Raw genomic sequence first — 24,476 nt, 5'->3', positions numbered from 1 at the left:
CCCTCGACGAACTTCGTCATGCAGGTGCGGCGGCGGTCGCAATGAATATTTTATGATCTTAAATAGAAGTGCTTAAAATCACCTCTCCGGGATATGAGTTTATTCATACTTGTAAAGATTTGCATCAAATAGACTAATTGTATTAAAATTATTTAAAATATGTCTTTTTTTTCTAAAAATAGTATCTACAAATGATACAAACCCTATGTTTATATATTCGTTACCATTTATATTTTACATTGTTCTGACGAATTATTTATTTATCTTGTTAGCTTGCATTTAATTTGAAGGTTAAAATAATAAACTTGTTTGCCAAACCTACATAAACCTACATATTTAGAAGTATAGAGATTTCCATAAGAATTTTTCAAATATTTCTAGTTAAAAATCATTGATCTGCTACAAATTGAAGTAGACGAATTTACGTTGACTAAATCGATTCGTAAGCGAGAGCTACTAATAATATCTGACCATCGTTAATTATGCGGATGTCGAGATATCGCTGACAAAGTTCAAGGTTCGACCTCGTACCAACACACTTGTTTATTTACTCGTCCTACTTGTATAACGAAAGCATTGTGACCACCGAAATACATATTGAGTCAAGTTCTTAGCCAAAATTGTTATTTAAAAATCCGTATCACACCGTTAAATCTCTGTCGTATGCAAATATTTTCTTAATATTAAGCCTCCATCGTAAGAATAGAATTGAATTAAATATCTTTTATTATGCGTAGGTTGTTTACTAACGTAACTTTTAACAAATATATATCATCAGTATTAATTTAGTTATAGATACTCAAACAATGTATTGGTAAAAAATTTAAACAAGTCTGATTTTTTGAGAATCAATTCGGACGATAAATTAATTGATCGATCGATTTGCTAAATGATCGTTTTACGTCGCATGTCGCATTAATAAATGGTTTCATTCTCTTCTGTAAATAAAACTAATCACTTAAAATTTAAAACAGACCTTGATAGCGTCCATTTAAAGTTACAATTATTAATTGTGTTATTGCAATACGAAATATATAGAGAATGTTTTTTTTTTATGGTATTGGTTGGCGGACGAGCATATGGGCCACCTGATGGTAAGTGGTCATCGCCGCGCATAGACAAAGGCGCTGTAAGAAATATTAACCATTCCTTACATCACCTATGCGCCACCAACCTTGGGAACTAAGATGTAATGTCCCTTGTGGCTGTGATTACACTGGCTCACTCACCCTTCTAACACAACAATACAGTGTACTGTTATTTGGCGGTAGAATATCTGATGAGTGGGTGGTACCTACCCAGACGGGCTTGCACAAAGCCCTACCACCAAGTAAATGTTTATATCCTATCTGCTTCAGCGTCTTATAAGTACCGAACCTAAAGTAACTCTGACTGTGATCCTACCTGTCTGTTTACTTCACGCTTTCACGGCTAAACTACTAAACCGAATTTGATAAAACTTGGTATAGAACAAGCATGAACCCGAAGGAGAGACAAACTAGTAACCTATATTGTCGTATTGAAATGAACACAATTAAAAATTAATAATACGTCGTAATATAGAATTAAATTGATCATTATAATACATTTGAAAGGATGTGGGTGAGCTATGTAGGTGGACCAAACTGCTCAAGTCACGGTATTTCTATTATATTACGTTACTAAGGAAGAATAAATGAGTTCAAAGAACTTATCATACATAATTTTTATGTAGCATTATAAGTCTATTGAATTAAAATCAAATCTAAGACTAAGGTAAGTAACCCAAAACAATGAAACAATAAGAATATTTACATTTTCACATGTAATTTTATTAGACTGTTTATTTTTCAATTAAATAGTTTTTTTAAATATTTATTATAAAGGTTAATGGTTCAACTCGGAGGCGGAAGAGAATATTTTATAGTTAAAAATATATGTATGTTCTACAAAAAAAAATTTAGAGTATTGGTTAATGGTTTACGGTAAGTGAAAAAAAATATTAACAAAAACAACATCATTTATATAATATATATTTCCACCAATATTTATCGCATATTACTTTTTCTTAAAATATTAAATTAATTAGATACCGGCGCGCAAGAAGTAAGGCTGGTAAGCGCAAAAGCGGAGCCAGTCACGGTTAAAGAGCACAGCATTATATGAACCCGGAAGGATAACTCGTTTGTAGTGGCAGTCCCTCTAACGGGTAACAACGGTAACCTGTGTATTTTCAATCGCTGACTGCACTAATGACGTACATACAGTAAACCACATATCTAAATACTTCAAAGGAATGCCGTCATTAAGACCTGGTGCAGTTTTTGTCACACGCTTGACCATAATAGACTCAATTAAGAATAATTTCCATTTATATTGAGTATGATATGTATACATTATTTTTACCAAAGACTCCGGAATTACGATTGTTTTCCAAATTTTGAATTAAAATTTATAAGAAAGATTAAAAAAATAATAAGAATAATTATTCGGTACATAAATTATCAACGACGATTACCATATATAGCTTGAATTACAATCGACACGTTGTTAAATACGTAATTTTTACCCTGTGAGCCTCAAGCCGATGTGCCAATACGTACACGGATATGATCGGGGGTCAACGGTTCTCCTTGATGGGGTGTTCACCTCGAGCGACCTTACACGACACTACAAAGCTGAAATAAAACAACTGCGGATATTGCTCTGGTGGCTTGACGATTTGAATACTGATACAACAAATAAAAATCTCAATCGTAAATTTGTTTTATGTTTACAACGATTAAAATGATTATTGATAGCAGATGTTTCATCTCGAGATCAAATACCTCTGTTAGATTTTTTACATCGATATAAAAACGTAACGTCTTACAAAACAATGTTTATAGCGTATATCTATTACAAGTAAATAGTATTTGTGGTCGATAACTATTATAAAATAACGATTGTGATCCCATACGAAGAAATATGCTTAGCATTATTATATCTTGATAGGAACGTTTAGTTGTAAGCGAGTTAGGACGTGATAAATTAAATAAATCTAGTAAAAAATCGATCGATTACCACTTCAGTCGTGTGCATTGGTAGTAATCATTAAATTATACCGGCGGTAATCATCCTTACAACCTTAATTCACCACCATATGTTTTTGGTCGATTATTCGAAACGTTTAAATTTTTATAAAATGATAAAGACACGGATCTTGTAATGACAAGTAAACTCCACGTTCAACTATATACCTGTAATTGATAATACGGAGTAAAATACTGCAAAATTGAATTTAAATTGAATAAAGTGACAACACCTTTTTTTATTAAGTTATTACGTAAATTTATGTTTTTTTTTTCTTCATTAACAATATACAAGTGTATTAATACTCGTACATAAGCAAAAACATCCTACAAATCGATTGCCAATAATCGATTGAATTACAATCACTAATTCTATAATTCAAAAAGCGAATAATTTAGACGTTACTTGTAAAATTATTCACGTGCCAATCGACATGACGTTTGACAATCAATTGACGGACTGAAGCAATACAATTAAACCGTATCAATTTTCCGCTCATATTACGTTTTATTAATAAATAATATATATTGATGATGAACCCATTTGCTAAGCGTACCTACTGACCAGACCCTAAAAGTTATTCGATAGTTGGGAAATAACCCACTACGTTACGCTTTTAAATTTATTATTATTAACCTTTTGTTTGCCGCAATTAAAACATTTTTTTTTTCAACAAAAATTGCAATATTATGTTAATTTAATATATTATATTTTTAAACGGTTAGTTTTTTTTTTAATTAATCTTTTAATTTAAAACATCAACTTTAGTCATGCTACCTAGCAATTTGAATATTAAAAAAGATAACAGTCGTAGGCAATAGGCATACATAATCTTACAAAACTATACGTCTTGATTCGAAAACAATTTTTGCTGAGGTGTCATAGCGACTTAATATACTGTTTAGTAGCAGATACAATAGTTAAATAGTTAACTATACGAGTAAGTCATATATGACTCACAGGACAGGAAAATGATTATATTATTGGGTACTAATTGTTCACTCCCGTCCCACCGGATTAGTAAACGACTATTCCACGAAATAGAAAAAAAAGTTGCGAATGTCCAGCCAAAATCACTCAATCGGTTGCTTCTTTGCCACGAGAAAGAGAGACAAACTAACAGAAACCTTCTGTTAGTTTGTCCATACCTTACTATTTTTAATAATTAAATACCGTAATAAAATAATTTTTACTTCGTTTTTCTGTACAAAATATGTTCTTTATCTGTTTAATTATTAATAATAACTATAAACCGTTTCATCGTATATCATCATATTTATATTATTCGATACACGATGCAGGACATATAATAGCCTATGGGCTTACTTCTCATTCTAAACCAAATAGTAGCCGTAATAATTTAACGTGGCTTTTAATCGACTAATTATTGTACGATAAACGTTTCATTAAAATTTTTGCAATAACCAATAATTAAAATCGTATATTTTTATCAAGAGCGGAAGTAAAACTGCTTCACATGAAGATAATTGCCGACTTTTATGTTGGCACGTGTTGGTGACAAGAGTTTCTGTAATTACTAAAGTTTTCTTTTCAATTTTATTGGAAATGTACCATTACACTTGTCGTTTTTATGATAATTGTTAAATTTGGTCATTTGTTAGTCAGCGCTGGGGATCAAAAATAACAGTTAGCATATATAAAAAACACAGCTTTGCTCAATTGCTCAGAATTGCTTAAATCAGAATTTCACAGTTTATTTTTGGGACGACATCTATGTACATATAAAGATTGGTTTCATTGCCTTTAAAAACTACGAATAACCTTCAACAATGATCGGCACCTTCGATTTCAAGACGGACAAGTTTTGCGAAAATTCGACTTTAAACCGGCCGCGGAAAAGGTCAAGGAACATATAAACATAAAAATAAACTGAATATTAACTTCTCGTAATCGAAATCAGATAATATATTATCGGTGAATGTACGATAAGGATTTGCAACCGTATTTCAAGTAAATGTTAATTGTTATTTGTAATATCCGCAGCGATGTTATTTTTCTTTAATCAAATAATATTCAAGTAACGTTTTTTTTACATTGTCATTGGGCTATAATTTAAATTATAAAGCTTAATTTATTTCAATTCACCTTAATGTTTGTTTCCTTAATAATCAAATGATATATTTAAATAAATATTTTTCTTGATCTGACATTCGATAGAATATAGATGTGATAACATCTGAGTCTGTGAGATGTGCATTCGAGTTCGTAAACGTCAATAACAATATTAGTCAAATGTTGGGTCATAAGCAGCTCGCTCCAGTCGCTCAACGCTCAATGTCGAAACTATCATTATCAAGTAAAAACGCTAATTTTGTGGTGGAATAATAATAAATGTATCTCAGAACGCGCGTCTTAATTGTTGGTAATCAGTAGTCATAAAAACATCCAAAATATACGCAATTCATCGAACGTTGCCATTATTTTTTTATCATTTAAAATTAATAAATGACATTACACCATTAAAAGAATAATGTTGATATCCAGATCTAAAATTTATTGAAATTATCAACTATCCCATAATTATTACACTTATGTAGTTTGTACAAGTCTCTGTATGTGAATGTATATAAATATTAAAGGTTAATAAATCTAAATATAAATTTCCAAGACTAATGAATGAATGAATTTTAAATAGTTGGCATAACGCAACATTTTTAACCGATTTCAAAAAAGGAGAAAGTTCTCAATTTGATGTTTATATTTTTCTGTGTGTTCGGCCATAACTGCATCATTTGGATAAGGATTTGCATAATTATATAATTGGTACGATTATGGTTCCGAAAGTTTCGATGATGAGTTTCGGAGACAGCAACGGAACTCTACAGTAAATGCCAGCAAATCAACTGCGATTGCTGCTATATTATATCTTTAATAAGCTATTTAATTCGGTTATTTTCTGTAAAAAATATGAACGTTATATTAGCAGCACACATGTTAAACAATTGAAGTTACATAGTAAACTAGTGTGAGTAATACCGAACAAACAATTAAAATTTGGCCTGTTTCCTTTAATTGCGATTGGTGTACAACGCTCTATCTAGAAAAATAAGTTATAAAATTTTAGAATACATAGTAAATTTATATTCAACAAAGAATGTGAAAGGATTATTTAAAAAAAAAAATTATCATCATTCGACATTTTTTATACTAGAGAATGAGTCCTTTCTTAGTAGGAGACTACGAGTTAATAGGTAATTAAATTTTTCGTGGAAACAGTATGTCTTTTAAACGTAGAAGCAGTTATATTAAAATTTATTTATACTGAAGAAACGTGTGAATGCAGTGTGTACGTGAATATTTTCGAACAGCTTGAGTTTTATCGAACTAGCGCTCTGTATGTTGCGATGTCGTGCGCGCAACCTTGCGCCGCGCGGCGCAGGTCAGATTTTTCGAAGGTCGATGACTCGTTCGTAATCGCTGCGAGTTATTATTATTTGTTAGCACTCTACACGACGAATAGAATGGAAATTGGAATCGTACAGTTATCGTCACTGTCCTCTTACCTAAATAGCTAATTATGGAATATAAAAATTAATTAAATATAATTTTAATATATATAGTATACCATCGAATAAAGTATATTTTTTGTAATGTCTTACATTATATCATACACAACTTTACACAAATGCATTACAATGTAGGTACATGTCATTACGGCGGCATCGGACATTGTCTCTGGACTATGGCATGAGGCATCCGACTTGCGCAACATCTGTGCTGTAATTCTGCCGCTCTAAACGATTGTCATCTGTCCATGAACAGCCATTTTGATAATTATTGTCGCTATAATATACGGCCTATTCTAGCTTGCATAGTTTTGACATACGTGTTGCGAAGTACTGTACATAAATAAAACAGACGCAAAGTAAATTGAAGATTAGTGATGGCTTTAAAAGTACAAATAAGAATAATGTTTTGCATTGTGTGTTATTTTTTATGAAAGTAAATTTAATTGCATTTTCAATTTTTTTCGAAACAATTTTAGTAAATTTTTGACTAACCACTCATTTTATTTCCTATTAATCAAATTAGAACATAAAAATGTGGTGACGATCTTTGTCAAAATCTATAATTAGTAACGTATTTATTACATTCAAGAAAACGAATATAGTTGTGGTTTTAGTTATCCTAAGAAAAATACATTGCAATGACGATGATAAATCATAACTTAAATCCTTAACTATATATAGATATATAATATTCCTTATATTACTATTAGGTTTTTTTAAAAAAAAAAGTATCGGACAAATAATATCTAATTCTATAGTTGACAAGTTGAAATGAATATCCGGTGTGAACTGTGATCTAAGGGTATTTTGTAACTTCGTTATCACATTGTGTTCTTAGGAACAATAGCTCAAATATTTTTATTAAAAAAAAAACTCTCCCTACGTTATAAGTCATTAAAGAATGGACAGCGCGATATGTCAAAAAAAGAGAGACGATATTAGATGACTATTGATGACAATAAATTCTTAAACCTGCTATCTCTTTCCTTTCTTTGCTTTCAATAAAATGCGCCTTGCACAATCTGAGTTAAACAATATCTACCTGCGACGACGGACTTGTGGAGAAGGGAATGAAACAGATTTTTTTTTTATATTCTTGTCTATGGCCGATCTTTATTTATTGAGGACGGTGTTAGTAAAATTAACGATTTAAGAAAACACGTGGAATCACAAAAAGTTCGAATTGAATAGATATATTTTTTTATTTTAATACTTATAGTTATCGATTTGGGTTTGTTTATTAACATGTAGGTACAGTAGAAATATTGTATATTATATCCTTAAAAAACTATACCTAACTGTATACTTTGTTGAATCATTTGTGTTTTAGCTACAAGTGCTTTAGCTACTTACATTGGGATCAGAGTAATGTATGTGATGTTGTCCAATATTTATTTATATTTGGAAAGCCTATTCCAATTGGAGATAAAGATAAACAAACTTTAATTTAGATATTCCATGCGCCATTCCATAAATAGTTATTTATTAATCTATCTATATTAACAATACAACACTAATCCACTAAACTCCTTATATTAATTATAATTCCGAAATTTCGTTAACAACTTCGACGACGAATCTATTTCTTGAATATTATGATATTCATTGATATTATTATTATTGATATTATGATTATTTTAGATCTTGATTAATGATGTAACGTCAAATCAAGGTCAAAGATTTCATCCTATTCCAGTAACATGAGTAAAGATTTGTCCTCTTACATTGGAATATGCTTTAGTATGCAACTTAACCGACCAGTACCAAATATGTACATCACTAACATGTTCAATACTATCATATTAATATTAATTCCTTTCAATTACATGAAGTAAGTCATCATAATTTATTTCGTAACTAGTAAACAAAAATAATTTAATTTTGTTTCACTTTCCATTATTATAATAAAAATCTTATCGACGATGACTGAACTTTTGTATAGTTTTCTTCACAATAGAAGTTCACCAGAACGAATGTATTGATTAACGATTCTACTTACTTATTTAAAAAAAAAAAGAATATATTCAAACAATCTATTGTGAAGTACTTATATGAGTATTAAGAATGTATGTTAAAATAACGAAGGTTTTCATATCTTCAAATATAAAACAGGAGAACATTTTTTAAATACTGATACATTTGAAATATAAACATCGATTTAATAAAGGAAAAATACTAAATCTATCATTATTCGTCAAATATATATCATATCATCAAATACCTACTAGTGTATGAAACGAAAATATGTGAAAGTATTTACTAAATATTTAACAGTAAAATAAAAATAATGATCGACTGCAACGTGCACGTGATGTAAAAAGTGCGAAAATGCTGACCGACTGACCCAATTGTGAGCCCGTGAAAGACAAGGTCAGTCAAATGCTCGATTGCTCACCTCACTTACCCATTACACTCTGTTAACAATGTATTCGTTTTCACTCAAAATAATGACGTTTTTAGTATAATTCTTTATTCTGTTAACTTCTCAATTGAAAGTTTTCGGAAGTCTAAATTTTAATAAATCTCTATATAGATGTATAGTTCAGATCCTTCGGTTCGCTCGTATTCAGTATCCGATTCTCAGATGTGTGTTTCTATAAATATTCAGTAATAAGTTATTGAAAAAAAATTGCCTTCGAATCAAAAAAAAAAAATATTTCGACCCGTTAATTTTCTTAGTTTGCATGGAATTCGACTCAGTAGTTTTTTGTGATAAAAACTGTAATAATGTTTAATTGTCTTATTTATGGCATTTACTTTATATTAACGGTAAGTGGGTGTACGATATCGTTAGAGACCAAAACATGCCCCATATTTATTGAAATATAGCTGATCAATCAATACTAGTTAGTCGATAGTTATGACTAGTGTATGCAGTCACAAAAAGTGCGAAATTGTTGACCGCTTGACCCAATTGTGTGTCCATGAGAGACAAGGTCAGGCCACTGCCGCTCAGAGCTCAACTGCCCTCACTTATGCATTATACACCGTATATTCCTTATTTGGCTTTACCAAAAAAGGTTCTACTGTAACTTAGATTAAAGATATTTTTGAGTAATCAGTGACGTCATTATCTTTTTTGGTGCGATGAGGGTACATTTCAAGGTCAAATTTGAGTGTAACGATTCTGATGAAAAATATGTTAATCTGTTTCACTTTTGCAAGTGCCATTTATTTACACGCGCTCTTTATGTACTTACTACTCTACTCTCACAAAGAGCGTCTTAAAATTGAAATACGAAATAGGGATGGTCCTGATGATAAAAAAAATGAGAAGTACGAAAAATACATAGTCTAACTAATACCTGATACCCTCAATAGTTATATTAAATAACACTATTTGTCTTTTGTCTAAGTGTCGTATATATGCAGTAATTATATAAAGTACCACTGAACTAATCATATTCTAAGGTATACATAAATGGAAAAATTTAAAAATGATGTTCAGGAAAGCTATTTATAACTAAAAGGCTATTTATAACGGCGTCTTGGAAATTCATAACATCCGAGGGTGAAATAGGAGAAAATTAATATTAAGGCATCTATTTTTATATATAAAACTTAGTCGTGTAAAGCTTTTGAAGTTTTAACCTTAAAAGGGTAAAAAAAAGTTATAGGAAACCTGACATTATGTGGGATTTGCGTCGCTTGTTAGTTAGTATCTGGAATGGAGTCTTTTTGTGTAATATTATGTTTATTTTTATTGATCTCATTGATATAATCGCGTAGTTTACTGTCGTAAATAGTGACTCTACAGTCTCGAGTCGCGACATGTTTTCTCAATCGCGCTTTTTAACCCAAGGGAAAACTACGATGATGTAAGCATGGAGTTTACCCCTCGTGTCCTCAACAAAGTCCATCGGTTCTTTTATGCTTACAGCTATTCGAATGAATCTCATCTTGCATTTGTATTTAATAAAAAAGATGAATATTTTAAGAAGTTTCTAGATATTTGTCGTCTGACAAACGTTAACGTTAAGTTTAGAAAGTAATGGTCCTTGAAAAAGGCTGTTTAATATAAGATAATTAGTAACGAATTTATAAAACATATATATAGTTATAAAAACGTAATTAAAATAACCTAATTACAACATGTATATTGCAAATCAATTGTATTATTAATTGCTAGTTATATTCGATCTTTGTCGATAATAGTAATCAACGATACCTACTGCATTACTACATAACGTTTATATAACGCCAGGAACACGTCAGCACTTAGTTATATTTTTGTCTCAGTGGAATTATGCAATCAGGTGCGTTTAAATTTGTTCATGCGATTTATGAGAGTTGTAAGTTAACATAACCTACAAAAAAGTTGTTGCTATCCAAGTTGTGAACTTTACGTGCGACCTGGTTGCGCAAAAAGAGGGTAACGGTAGCCTCCGAGCGGATCGTCGGCCGTGCAGACCACAGCGGGCTGGATGACTGGAAAGTAAGCGCTTAGTCACTTTCTCTCGAACAGGTCTCAGTCTTACTCCAACCGCGGTACAACGTGTTCACATACTAGGAACAAGAACCTTGTATCTTACAATAATCGTAAATTAATGAAAACTCTGTCCCGAATCGTGACGAAGACTTTAAAACGCTCTTTTCTTAGTGTTATGCGAATAACCTTGTGATTTCAGTTTAACAATACTGATGGATTATTGAGGAGATATCATCAATGTGTGTAAGTTTCTATGCCTTAATAAGATTCTTACATGTATTATATTATAAACAAAAGCAAACCTTGACGATATTTTGTTTAGTAGGTAAATCTCGTGTTGATTACCTAATCAGGCGGAATTCTTAGAAGAATAAGGTTTTTTTATATAATCTGGTATTCGTTCAGTGAAAGGTTCGCCATTTGCCACGAGTTATGTGGCTGGCATTAAAAATATAAAAAAAAAACTGGTAAGGCGATGACTCGGCATACGAGCAAAAAAACTTGTACGGTCCGGTGCGAGAGGGAAAGACGCACAGAACCAAACAAGTGCGTTACCCCCACGAAGATTATCCGAGAATTTATTTTTATTTATCTCTGCGCGTAGCGGTTCAATCGAGATATAATACGAAGATGCGTGTATTATAAGATGCGAAGACTGAATTACAATTGATTCATATGTGAAGTATCAAAAATTGTTTTATAAAACTATAAAACATTTTATTAATATTAAGCTACAATCAAAATATAGAGCTCCAATGGGAGATCAAGTTTAAATGATAAATTTTATGTTTCTAGTAACGGTAATTCATTTATAGTCTAGTGTTTTTATTCCGAATTTTAGAATATAATACTTAATGTAACTAGGAAAGTTTAAAAAACCAGACTGAAACAAAATTGTTGCGGTTTTATTATATTCAAAAGTGAAATGTCAATTCTTGCTAATTTTAAATTTCGTGGCTTCCAAGATTTCTACCCTAACAAACGTCATTGCAAGTTAAATAAATGCATTTAAATACGGTGAATCCCGGTCACCCGGACATATAGGAAAAAATGTTATATTATGCGTCTAGAAATTCTGATGAAGGCATGAATGTTTGTTAATTTAGTCTATTTGCATAGGTTTATATATAGGAAAAACCTTTAGTAACCAGACATATATATTTAAAACTTCAACATATATAATTAACTAGTATATGTAATCTTTTACATTTACGATATCATTTATTTTAATTTATATAGTGTTTAGCTTATATACGATAACAGTGACGAATACAAGGTTGCTACGGTGTAGGAAGTGAACCTGTTTCATCTTCTTAAATAATTTTGTACGTTAAAAAATGATAAATTCCGCGCGCCCTTCAATGTCTTTAGTATGCTTACGTATTTAGCTTATCAACGCCGGTTATCTTACTAACGTTTCCTTCATTCGCATTTGGATAACTGTTCTTATCAACGGCACACTTTGTATTCTATATGAGTCGGTATACGACTCGATTAAAACCTCGGATAGACCACAATTCGACGAGCATTGTTAGTTGCCACTTGCCAGGCAACAGTATGAGATGACCTTTACGCTTGAGCGCGTGGCCATGAGAACTCCTGAAGGTTGCGGATACTCGCTTAGGAAAATTTATTGCAACCATAGTTCCTGGAGTGTATTTTACGAAATGTAAGCGCATATTTAATTAACCTATGATGATATTTGAGATTAACCTTTTTATAAAATTATCTGTATTGGTATTTCGTCACTGCGTATGTATGCGTAAAACAAATCAACCTAGAAACTTTACTGACAGCATATTTGTGTGCGTGCCGTGCCAATAGGTCGACCAACCAGTCGACCAGACAGTCTCCCTCCCTCGATCTGTCCTCCGTCTACGCTCCCCTCCCACCGATTTCCCCCTTTGCGCCAGCCAGTCAGCGTTTGGTCAGCGGTCTGATAACACGTGCACGGGTTTCGTTAACACGAAATTCTTTACGTCCCAGTTAATTTTAGTACTCACTTTAGTTACTATAATCCAAGTGAGTATCTTTCTTAGCCACTGATATGACGCTTAAAACAATAATATTTTCCTTATTTTTCGTTTTAAAATGATGAAACTTACCACGGCTTTGTCTTGTTACAGGTACCTACTTGGTGGAGCTGGGTGTGAACCCAGATACGGTGTGTGTAGTTTATGTAACCATTATTACTCTTATTGAATAAACGTTAGTGTCAATTTAAATTATTAACTTTACGAAGCTAGTGCATAATAAAGTCGGATTGAAGTGAGTGTCTTTTTTTACATAAGTGAAGTGTCTGAGACGCCGACGCTACTATTGTGTATCACAAAGTATAAAGTGATTTGTGTCATTAGTTAATGGATTGTTAACCATTCGGATTTCAAGCAGCTCGATGGCAACTGTAAGTAAAATACTTTTATAATATTAAATATCAAGTGACTTCAATCGGAATAAGTTTATTTCCAATTTTTATTACATTTTTGTGGGGCGTTTCAAATAACTATTAAAGAAAAAAGTGTAGCACTAACAATTTATTAAGTTTTCAACGTTTTGTATGTTAATTTTTTTTTCGATTATTTGCAAATAGACTCTAAATTACGAACATACGTATTTGAGTGATCTTTGATGGTCATAGTTTCAGTTATACCATCCGTAATAATTAATTTATCAGAAAAATGTAGAGTTCCTTTATACTAATAAATTGTAATTTTGCTTTCTCTGAGCAATAATTATTATTGAAATTTTGTTCAACCTTAAATACTTTGATATCCTTGCATTTAAATTATATTAATAACCAATTAATACATGTTTCCCGTTACCGTTTTCGATCGTGTTGTTAATAGTAGAGTTTATTTAAACAATTTACAATCGAGAATTGGAGCTATGGCGTCTCAAATTCGTAGATACTACAGTAAAGTTTTTTGCTCTAATAATTATGAAGAATTAGTCATAGTTAAAAACTAAGCATAAGGACTGAAGTTTGCTAAAAATCTTAATCTGGACAGTCTTGTAAGTACCTGTTCGGAGCTACAATTATAAAACAATATTGTCCATCATATTAATACGGAACATGTTACAATCAGGGTCTGTTTCGTTTCATGAGCTATCTTGTCGTATAAAAAGAGACCAGGTAGCCGTCAAAATCTTTTTCCGTAAGGAGGCAATAAATTTTAAGACTCAATCGAGGCATTCCGCGCAGGTGTAAAGAACTTGCATATATTTTGAATTCTCACGTTCGCTGTGTAGGTATTGGCCTTCCTTAGACTTAGATCTAATTTAATATTATGCATCTATTTTGTAGAAGCCGCTTATAGAATAGCTAAGCAAGGTTAAATTGATAATGATATTGCAAAGATGTAAGCAATATGAGCGCCATCGTGAGGAAATCGGGAATTGACTGACGCGCAATATGACCTCGTGTAAATGTTCGCTAATTTTAGCTGTTGACATTTCGTTGTGAATATTTTTTTGGCTGACTATTTCTCTGAATATATATCTTTTATACAGATACAATAGATGATTTTCGTTTTCATCGTGTATTTTTTCTTAATTTGTTTTTTGTCAATCTCAATAGGATTACGTAGTCAATTAATGAGTTGTTGACTCTCAATACGACATATAAAGAAAAAAATTGTAAAAGGCAAATGAAAACAACAGCGTTGTTTATATAAATGTAATAACATAACACGTTTGGCATGCATACTAACGTTAGTTCTCGGAAATTTTGTGAAGAAATCAGTTTTTTTGACGCGCCAAAAACATTTTGTCCAAAAATAAAGAAACATGTACGATCGCCGCTTATCTTATAATGATTAATTTCTTACATTTATTAATAATATCTAGAAAAAAGTATTTTTAATAGTAGGTAACAATGACAATAAAATGTTAATTTAACTCACATAATCTCGATATGATAGTGAAATTATTATTACACTTGCATGAGTTTCGTATACCATAAAATAAATTACTTCAAATTCTCATGTTTTATAGGTAGGAATTACTTGGCGACTAAGCCTATGCTTGTCGATAGATACAACACATCTTGTGGTTGCAATAGCCAGATGTAGAGAGGTATTAGCACCAAAAGAGGTCAAGGCACGCTCACTGGCGGCCTGCGTTTCCTACCGACAACGCCGACGAGGAAGCAACTTGTTAAATCAACTTAAGAATCAACCGCTCGTTATTCTTTTAAACATTAAATTGTTTTAAAATGATTTGAATCCGATAAATAAATTTTAAATTAACGTAAATCTATATATACATATATAATAAATGAATCTATATTTCATTGGGTCACGTCATAACATATAGAGTTCATTTTTTTTTTTAGTATTCTAATACTCTTTAGTTTAGAGGGTTACAGGAATAAAAATAAGAAAAAATGCTAAGAAAATTTGAATTTTTCAGAAAACTTATGAAAGCATATGCCGTAAGTTTTTACGCTAATAGGGACTATGACCAAATAATATATAAAATTGCACCCGTGCGAAACGGGGCCGATCAGTGGCTTAAAAATAAATTAAGTCTTTAAATTAAAGATTAAATTTTGGTCGTCGTAAAATGACTTAATTTTTTTTGATCTTGCGAATATTAAAGTCGCTTCAAGAAGAATTTATTGTTTTTTTTAATTAAATGAAACCTGACGACTGTTTCGGAGTACGGATTAAAACATGGTATTTAAACTTTATGTCGATATTAAGAAATATCAGACTCTGTTCTTAGTATTCGTCGAAGTGATTCATGTTATTTTTGGAAATACGTACGGGTGAGTAATTTGAAAACATGTCATACATTTATTTTGTTTATATCTTTGTATAAAGAGAAATCAATGTACACTATACCTTACTTTGTTTTATGATAAAATTTTGATAAATGCGAAATGAAAATTTTCCAAATAAAACATGGATGTTTTTAATAGTGGGTCACGCGATAGTCATTATCTGCTTCAATTTTAGGTCAAGGATTTCAGTGATAAATGTTTTGTATTTATTAATTTGCATTAATAAATACAAAACATTTATCATTAGTATGATAAAGCGTTGGTAATTTCTCTTAGCTGTATCAGGTATATTACATGCTGTAAAAAAAATATACGGCATGGTTATAACTCGAATTTATCCAATTAATTTGCAACGTGATGTACGTCTTTCATGACCTACTTAGATACTCACTATCATGCTTAGAACGATAACGCCCCTCTACTTTCTCCATTTTGTATTTTCGTCAATTATTTGTTGACATAGTTATTTTGTTATCCAGTAGAAGAGCAAAAACTAAAAGCATAAAAACACTCAATTTAAAGTATAAAGAGAACCTATTAGCATTTTTGATTCGTTATTTTAGAAGAAAAATTACATGTAAAACGTACCACCGGTTCGGAATGTAGACTATATTGTGTTTATGCATAGCAATCGTAGAAGTAATTGCTCGCTTTTTTTGTTAAAAATAGAATCTTTGTTTCAACGCGGATGTATTGACATTGCGAAGTCGGAAACCTGCTGTAACAGGTTCGTCCTTACAATTACATACAATTTGAGTCACTGTTACTGTCAAATTAATTGACAATCAGATTAATACACATCGTAAATTAATTGTTACAACTTTGCTAAAAAAATCAACAAAATCATATCATCATTAACATATAGTTAATAATAAGTTTGTCTAGCTCCGAGAAAAAAGAGTTCGAACAGCTCGTTTTTCAAAAATAGAATTTAGACATATAAATACAATTTATCTGAATCGTTATCCCAAAGTTAATAACACAAGCCAGTCCCGATTTTAATGATCAGTATCTGCGTCATTCAGTACAGTTCGAAGCTGATCCCATTCAATAGGTATTTTACATTTAGGTCAATTTTTGAGGTCGGTTTTTGTTTTTTAAATATAATTATCTTATATGTTAAACATTTGTCAATTTATACATCTGTTACAATAACAACCTCGACCGCTGAATACAGCGAATGAGATGGCTTGTTGCGTTCAATGCGGAAGTAACTATGACGCCTCAAGCCCGATTGTGGTTTATGTACGAAACATGTCCTATTTGCCAAAGCCGTAGCCGCATTTTATCAATCTTATCTCTTTTTCTTCAACAAACTCTAAAGTTATCGTAATTGATGAAACGACAAAGTTTTAGATATATGGTGGTTAGGCTGTTGTGGCATTCTCAAAATAATACAATTTAATGAAATTAATCCGAACCTCTTAAACGTTAAAGTTAAAATATTTTTCCAACTATGCAATTGAGAAACTTATTCCACCTAAAAAATAATAATCATTTTTATTTTATTTTAATACCAAGCAAATTACAGAACGTGAGTAATTTTGAAGTCGTACACTATAGTAATTTAATTTATCATAATCAACTCGTTGAGTTAGTCACGTGCGAGTTGGGATGGCTGGTTTACCTTGATATTATAACATTAGTTATAGAAAAAATCTTTCAAATTAAATTAGAATCATGATTTGAAAATTTAATCATTGGGAATAATTTAAATTAAACTTTCAATATTATGCAGTGAATTGTCAAAAATATCTTTTACAACTAAAAATAATAACAATACCAAATTGTACTTTATCATAACAATTAAAATAACCTTAATTTAAAAATCGGTCAAACAGCATGTGTGTTCACACGGATTGTCTGTATAACATTGACTTTCACAACGTGGTCGACTGATGTAACGTCCGCGCTGCGCCCGCGCCGATTAGGTAAACTGCGCGCTTTCTCCGCACTTTCACCGGCACTTCCGCGTCGGCGCAGGCATACTGACGACTCCGCGAACCGTTCCAACTGATCATTACGTATTAACAGTTTGATGGCAAATGTGAATTTAATAACGCACTTGCAATCTGTTTTCTTTAGATATTATTGTGAATAGTAAATAATAATAATATTTATAATAACAAATGTCGTACGTAAATACAATTACGTCGACGAACGTACGATTTATAAAGTTTCCTTTCTTTGTCTCTTCTTGGTAATTAGTTACGACTTACGTAGGTTCGGCCCGCGTGTTAAGTATGTCCTATTCTGTACTGCTGACAAAGTGTATGCTAATTCACTTTTGCATTTATAATATTAGTTAAGATGAGATTGGAACATCGGACAATCATTATGCATTTGGGAATATTGAATGTAATATCGCTCGTTACAAATATTTAAAACAAAATATTATAAAGATCACATAAAAGAATTATATTCGTTTTAGTTATCAATACATAATACATACACAATTATTTCGTATTATTGATTCGTACTCCCCCATACGCTACTATTGTAAGATTTTTTTGTATTGATATACTCTAATATTATAAATAACATGAAGTATGTTAATGTGCTACCATAGTATCGTGCCGAGCGATATTCGCCCGTACCCTACGAGCGTTGTAATGGTGTCCAATGGTAATATACCGAAGGCTACTTACGCATTCTAGTAACGCGTTACTTCGATCTACAAATAATGTGTATGTTCAACATTATCCTATCATTTATTTTTGATTTTATTCGCTTATAATAGTATTTACAACCTACTGCTTTATTTAAGGTAACAGTATGTTCGATTAAATATAAATCTTTATCTTCTATATTCTTTATCTAAATATAATCTTTATATATAGTGCAGTACATATAAGCAGATAATGTATGACCCATAGCGAAAGCTTCATTTAAAATAAATAGTGAAACAAATAAAGGTAGGGACAGGTATTATTCACGTTAATAGTAGTAGTCTGTCTATTTTCTACGTAATATGGATATTGTAATATATAATTATGAATTACATTTTCCTTAGCAATAAAAAATGTGACGTAATCATAAAATAAAAACAACTATGTTATGTTTCCCAGAATGCGCTCTCTGGTGTTCCGGATAATCTCTTAATGATTCATCTACTTCTATTGTATTTAAATAAGTATTTACTTTGATAAGATAACGTTTTGAACAGCTAAATTTAATTAATGATAAGCAAAAAGTTATAGAAGGACATATATACGTTTAAGTTGATAAAACACATGAGGAATACAGTTACATAATCGTAAAAAATTGTAGAGAACATAGAGGTATGTTGTTGACAATTGTCATTCTAAGGTTTTCTTAAAGGACAAGATTTCATTGGAAGCGAAACACAAGTGCCATCATGTGGCGCTATGCAGTCTGGTTTACGAGCAGTCAGCGTGCTTTCAGTTAAGTTTCTTAGTAAACGTTCGCTACACTACCTGCCCAGAAACTGCTCAGTGTTTAAGTAATTTGTGATGTGACGATACTATTATTGGCCAAATATTATTCATATATTCATATATATGAATAATATTTGGCCAATATTAAAGATTCCAAATCTTACAGTCAGTCAGTCTAACATAACTCTTGCCACGATAGAATTTCAGACACCAGGCAACTGAAAAGCCTAGCTCCTTGGACAAGAAAGTTCGGTTAATCAAAAATATTCTTCTTCTCATAAAGTTGATGCAAAAGCTATCAGGTATTTTTCTTGTAAAATTATGTTGTTTAAATAAAAACAGTAAACGGGTGCCCGAGCTTGAGTCTAAAATTTTTTGGTTGATGCCATCTGCAGACACGCCTCTTTATCTAATTATCTGATGTGACGAGGTCTATGATGTTATTCATAAAATGCGGAAAGTAAAGCTTAAATATGTCTCATAAAAAAAAATCGATGAAAATGCTGTGCTTTCGCGATTCTTTGCAAAGAACATAAACATATATACCATACGTTATAATACTGAATGTTGGTTATTATTTAAATTAAAACTTGGACATTATACTCGAGTAAAACTAGTAGAAATTTAATTGTAAATAATAGTTCCCGATAGATGTAAAAGAGGGTAATAGAGAATGTATTTTAGAGTAGTTAAGCTGTTACAGTGTATTTAGAGCAGGCGGGCCGCCGGGGAGCGCATGACATTGGCCCGCTGACCGACTCGTTTGCACAACTATGATCTTTATCGTGTTGCTATCTGGCATCAAAACGATTTTCATATCTACTTGCGTAATCGTCACCGTTGTTTGAACTCCGGAACTAACGGCTGGTTATGTTTTATTCAAAATTTAAACTTATGAAACATTAGTCTTACCAATAATTATAATTTTTTGTCTTTGAATTTGTGTTTATGATTCACAACCTGGTTCGACTTTCGATGAATAACAATATTATTTTCTACTTTATTGAGGTTAGATATCTCTCGATCCAATTTTTTTTTAGGTACTTTTGTAGTTCTTTCTCCAAATCTAATACATAACATATAAAGAAAACATGCTGATAAAATTAAATTTGAATCGAGTATCGACTCGATTTTTGTTAAGTTCCTTGAAAAAAATACATCAGCCTCTTTGCATCAGCATTGTAAGTAACTATTTTATTTCGAATTAGAATTATAATCGCTTAATTAAAATCGAAAGTAGAGTAGGTTAGTTCCAAAGAGGTTTTTGTGATAAATTTATCGATATATTTTAATGTTAACTGTATAGAAAGTTTCTTATACAACAATAATAATTCAATTTTTTTAACACGTATTCAAGAGCCTTGGCTGAATTGCGCCTACAACGATATGGTCATATTCGAGTTAGGCTTAGCTAATGTAATGCACGAACCGGTTTGGTATTGCTTCAAAATTCTCAAGTAACCAGCTATTGACCCACTGACCCACAAAGTAGAAGGAAAACAACTCGATTGCGTGTCACAATTCGCTGTAGACGAGCTAACGAGCGTGACTTTCTGAGCTTGCGGTCGTTTTAGCGAGGTCTGTTAGGATGAGGAAGCATTTGTTTATTAATATTGTAATTAATAGATTTGTACTTCATTCTAGTCTCTAGACTTCAACTACTGCAATCAATAAGCTTCCTTTAAAACATTGTAGTTTTTCAGCCTTTTTGTATATTTTCTATATTTATCTATGTAAATAACATGAATGTTTGTGTGTTCGTCTCTATAATAGTATCTTTAGATTTTGATGAAACTTTGGCGAGTTATTCTGATAATTCGGCAAGAACACTAGAATTTTCTATGTATATTTGGCCATGAACGTTTTATGTAGACCCTTGTTCTATCCGTAGTGTATTATGAATATAAAAAGTGCAATATGTGTGCCATATAGAAAAACTGTCAATCAATGGAATCCTGCCACGTCATTGTATGGACACATCGAAAAAGTACATAAACATAAAAAAAGCTTTTTATAATATTATGCACATAGTGATAATTAGATTATATTATCCAATACGTGATTCTTATTGGATTATAGTCTATTATAGCAGTGTTGTAACAATACGTGTTCAGCCGAAAGTTACATTCCGACGATAATATACGTTTTAGCTGTCACTGGAATCTTATCAATAAAATTAATCGTGATATTAATATAACGCCCAATTATTGTTAAATTATAAAAGCATATCAATGAGCCTGGTGCTAAAAGGTCCAATATCAATAACCCTTTTGGTTATCAGAATAGAAACAATTAAAACATACTGATCGTTTTATATAACATATGCCTTTTTGCTTATTATTGTTTGTATTAGTAATGCAGCTTATGTAGCTTCGGCAAATGCCGAATATAATTTGCATTTACAAAATATGCATCATTGAAATCTTAAAAAAAATGGAATAAAAACCCGATGTGAAGAAAATGTAAAGCATACGTATTTTAAATCATTTGCATTGACCTTCTACATGCTCAGTTTATTGAATATCTTTTGAGAAATCTGCGAACGATTGCGTTTACTTACGCAGAAAAAACAAATCAGTGTTAAAAATATATATGTATAATGCAAAAGCAATCACGAACGGCCCGTAACAGTGCACAGTAATACTGTTTAAAATTCCGTACGCCGAACATCGTAAGCTTGGTAACGTTATACTGTACCCGAAATTTAGAATATTGTTGCTGACAAACAGTGGTTTTAAACCAATATTCTTTTAATCGGTTTAAATTCTCGACATCAATAACGACCACAGTGTTTTTTCTATATTTTATATTCCTTAAAAAAAAAAAACAAAATAAGGCGTTTTAATTAAAGGTTATTTATTAGTAGACAACAAAAACGGAGAAACGAGTACGACTTCACCTTGAAGACTATATATTTTTATTACAATTAAATATGGATGAAAGTTTTTTTTTTCTTTGTTTACAATCACATCAACAGGAAACATATTTTTGACTTGTTTCTTTATAATTTATATTTTATATCCGTTTTCAACTGATAACTATTTACTGATAATTATTTATGATATTGATATTCAGATGAAAAGATCTTTCTAATAACTGATCTAATATGTAGTAATATATTTATTAAACTTAAATGTTGCCAGTTAACATAATCTGCAATATAATAAACCGAGAGTGTAAACATAACAATACATTAACAAACCCAATTTGTAATGTGTATATTGGACACATTCCAAACGGACAGTGCTAGTTGTTTCAGTTCTTAAAATAGACCCAGCAGGTATTTTATCACGACCTATTTGCGTTCGTTCAGACATCAGACAGATGTCGAGTCCTTTAAACGAGCCTAATGAGAATTTACTGACGTTATTTTGAAACACGCTGATTACCCGCGAACGGTTTTTGCCATGTTTCGTCTGAGCTTACGTCGATTTAAGGAAACGATCGAGGTAATTAACCTTTTTATTTTTATCCCAACTATTTAATTGTATATCATTATTACATGCATGTGATTCATGAAAACGTACATCGAGCATTTTATGTGGATTTTTTCTATAAAACATTTTAAACTTCTGATAGCTTTTTTACGATGACGATTCAAAAGGATTAAACGTTGTAAAAACATTTCCAAAATCAAGACACACTTGTTTACGATTGCAAAAGGTTGTTTACCCTTTTTTAATTATAAGGGTGCAGTATATTCAATAACAGTAAGTCGTATTTCGTTATACGACTTATATTATTTGTTATTCAAGTATTTATATCAAGGTAAATTCCTAAAGTGTGGTTAACAGATACAGGAAGTAGGAGCTTCGGTGTAAGTCGGCCGATCGCAATAAACAATGCGGTTCTAATTATAGAGGGCGCTAGAGCGAGCTGTTGAAAAATAGATCACGTTATGTGGGCCACAGGCGCGCCCGCGCATCGCTGCGAAATGATATCACGACCCACGAGTTGAGGAACGAAGCTATAAAACTATATAACCAAAACGCACATTAACATATTGTTCGTATATCGTTATGTATTTATGTATCATTATTAGTTTAACGTTGCAACGAAACAGTAAAACCAGAAACACAGTCTGAATTCCGTGTAATTGGCTTGCAATTAAATAAATACGCGCTTGAAACGCCTTTAAATGACGACGGGCCGTTCACGAGGACGACGTAGCGATTATACATTCATTCTATCGAGATGTATTTCCAATTAAAAGAATTGCTAGCAATTATACTAAGATGACTCGTTCAAAGCGAATTTCTCTCCTGAAGAACTATTTGTTGACGGTCTCTCGACGTTTGCCTTGTCGCATTTTCTTCCGCCGCCATCGCTTCATTGCCTTGAATCTATTTTCTTCATGTGACCTTTATTGTATGAATGACATTATAATTAATTATTATATAATCATTGTCGGTGATTAAAATGAAGGCCCACATTTAAACTATTATATATAGTTTGATAATTATGATATAAATTTGAAATTTAAATGAATTAAAATTATGAGTCAATATATAATTAATTTTTCATTACTAATTAATAATATAGCTTGAAATATATTTTTAATTCTGACAAATATTATATGTCGTTGTAAAAATTACTTCGTTACATTTTCATGTCTCAACTACACGGGGGTACATAAAATAATAATATTTACCTATGCCTCCACTATATTCCACCACGCAGGGGAAGCCGCGGGCGGAAAATAGTTACAGTATAAATTACATATAGGAACCGAAAGGAACCATTAAACAACACCTATTAAAAGCTTCGACTCGTAAATACGTCATACTTTTTGTCAGTTTTAAAAACTTTAATAATGTACATTTGAGGTTCGACGATAGCATTTAACAAACAAATTTATAACAAGCTTGTTGCATCATAAGATATATGTGAAATAGTATTTAGAAGTGTATACATGCGTACACTCTAAATAAATATTGAGAAATTGTTGCTAACTCACTTCGTGTTAGTAAATAATGAACGTACGAGTCGACTATTTAGAAAACAACGCATTCCTATGCGCGCGCATATATTAAGGACGTCTGTGTAGAACGCATAAACAATAAATATAATAAAATAAATTATACAGAATGGTTAATTTTGCTACAAACAGTAATCATTTTTAATCTTAGTAGATAAAATACGTGCTTTTTTTCTGTTCTCTGAAGCTCATCTGTAGGAACCCACTTCGTATCTCACTCGTAATATTTCATAAACCGACACTAATATTTACGATAATATTCACGATTACGTTCTGCGATGGTTTCGAGTTTATTTTTAAAAAATAG

At 31.4% G+C, this 24,476-nt stretch overlaps 1 protein-coding gene across 3 annotated transcripts in view; it reads left to right on the top strand.

The window, feature by feature from the left end:
• The window catches only part of LOC125065174, a 49,508-nt gene that overhangs the window by 9,518 nt on the left and 15,514 nt on the right, over positions 1-24,476 (top strand). For 2 of the 3 annotated variants that reach the window (XM_047672657.1, XM_047672659.1), the window contains one exon: positions 13,137-13,414. The gene's annotated coding sequence lies outside the window, so the exon portion shown is untranslated. Of the gene's footprint in view, positions 1-12,937; positions 13,033-13,136; positions 13,415-24,476 lie in introns of those variants that run through there. The other variant, XM_047672658.1, reaches the window with a different exon arrangement.

This window comes from Vanessa atalanta, chromosome 7, assembly GCF_905147765.1.
Source record: "Vanessa atalanta chromosome 7, ilVanAtal1.2, whole genome shotgun sequence".
Taxonomy (NCBI): Eukaryota; Metazoa; Arthropoda; class Insecta; order Lepidoptera; family Nymphalidae; genus Vanessa; species Vanessa atalanta.
This window is presented reverse-complemented; position numbering and strand designations above follow the sequence as displayed.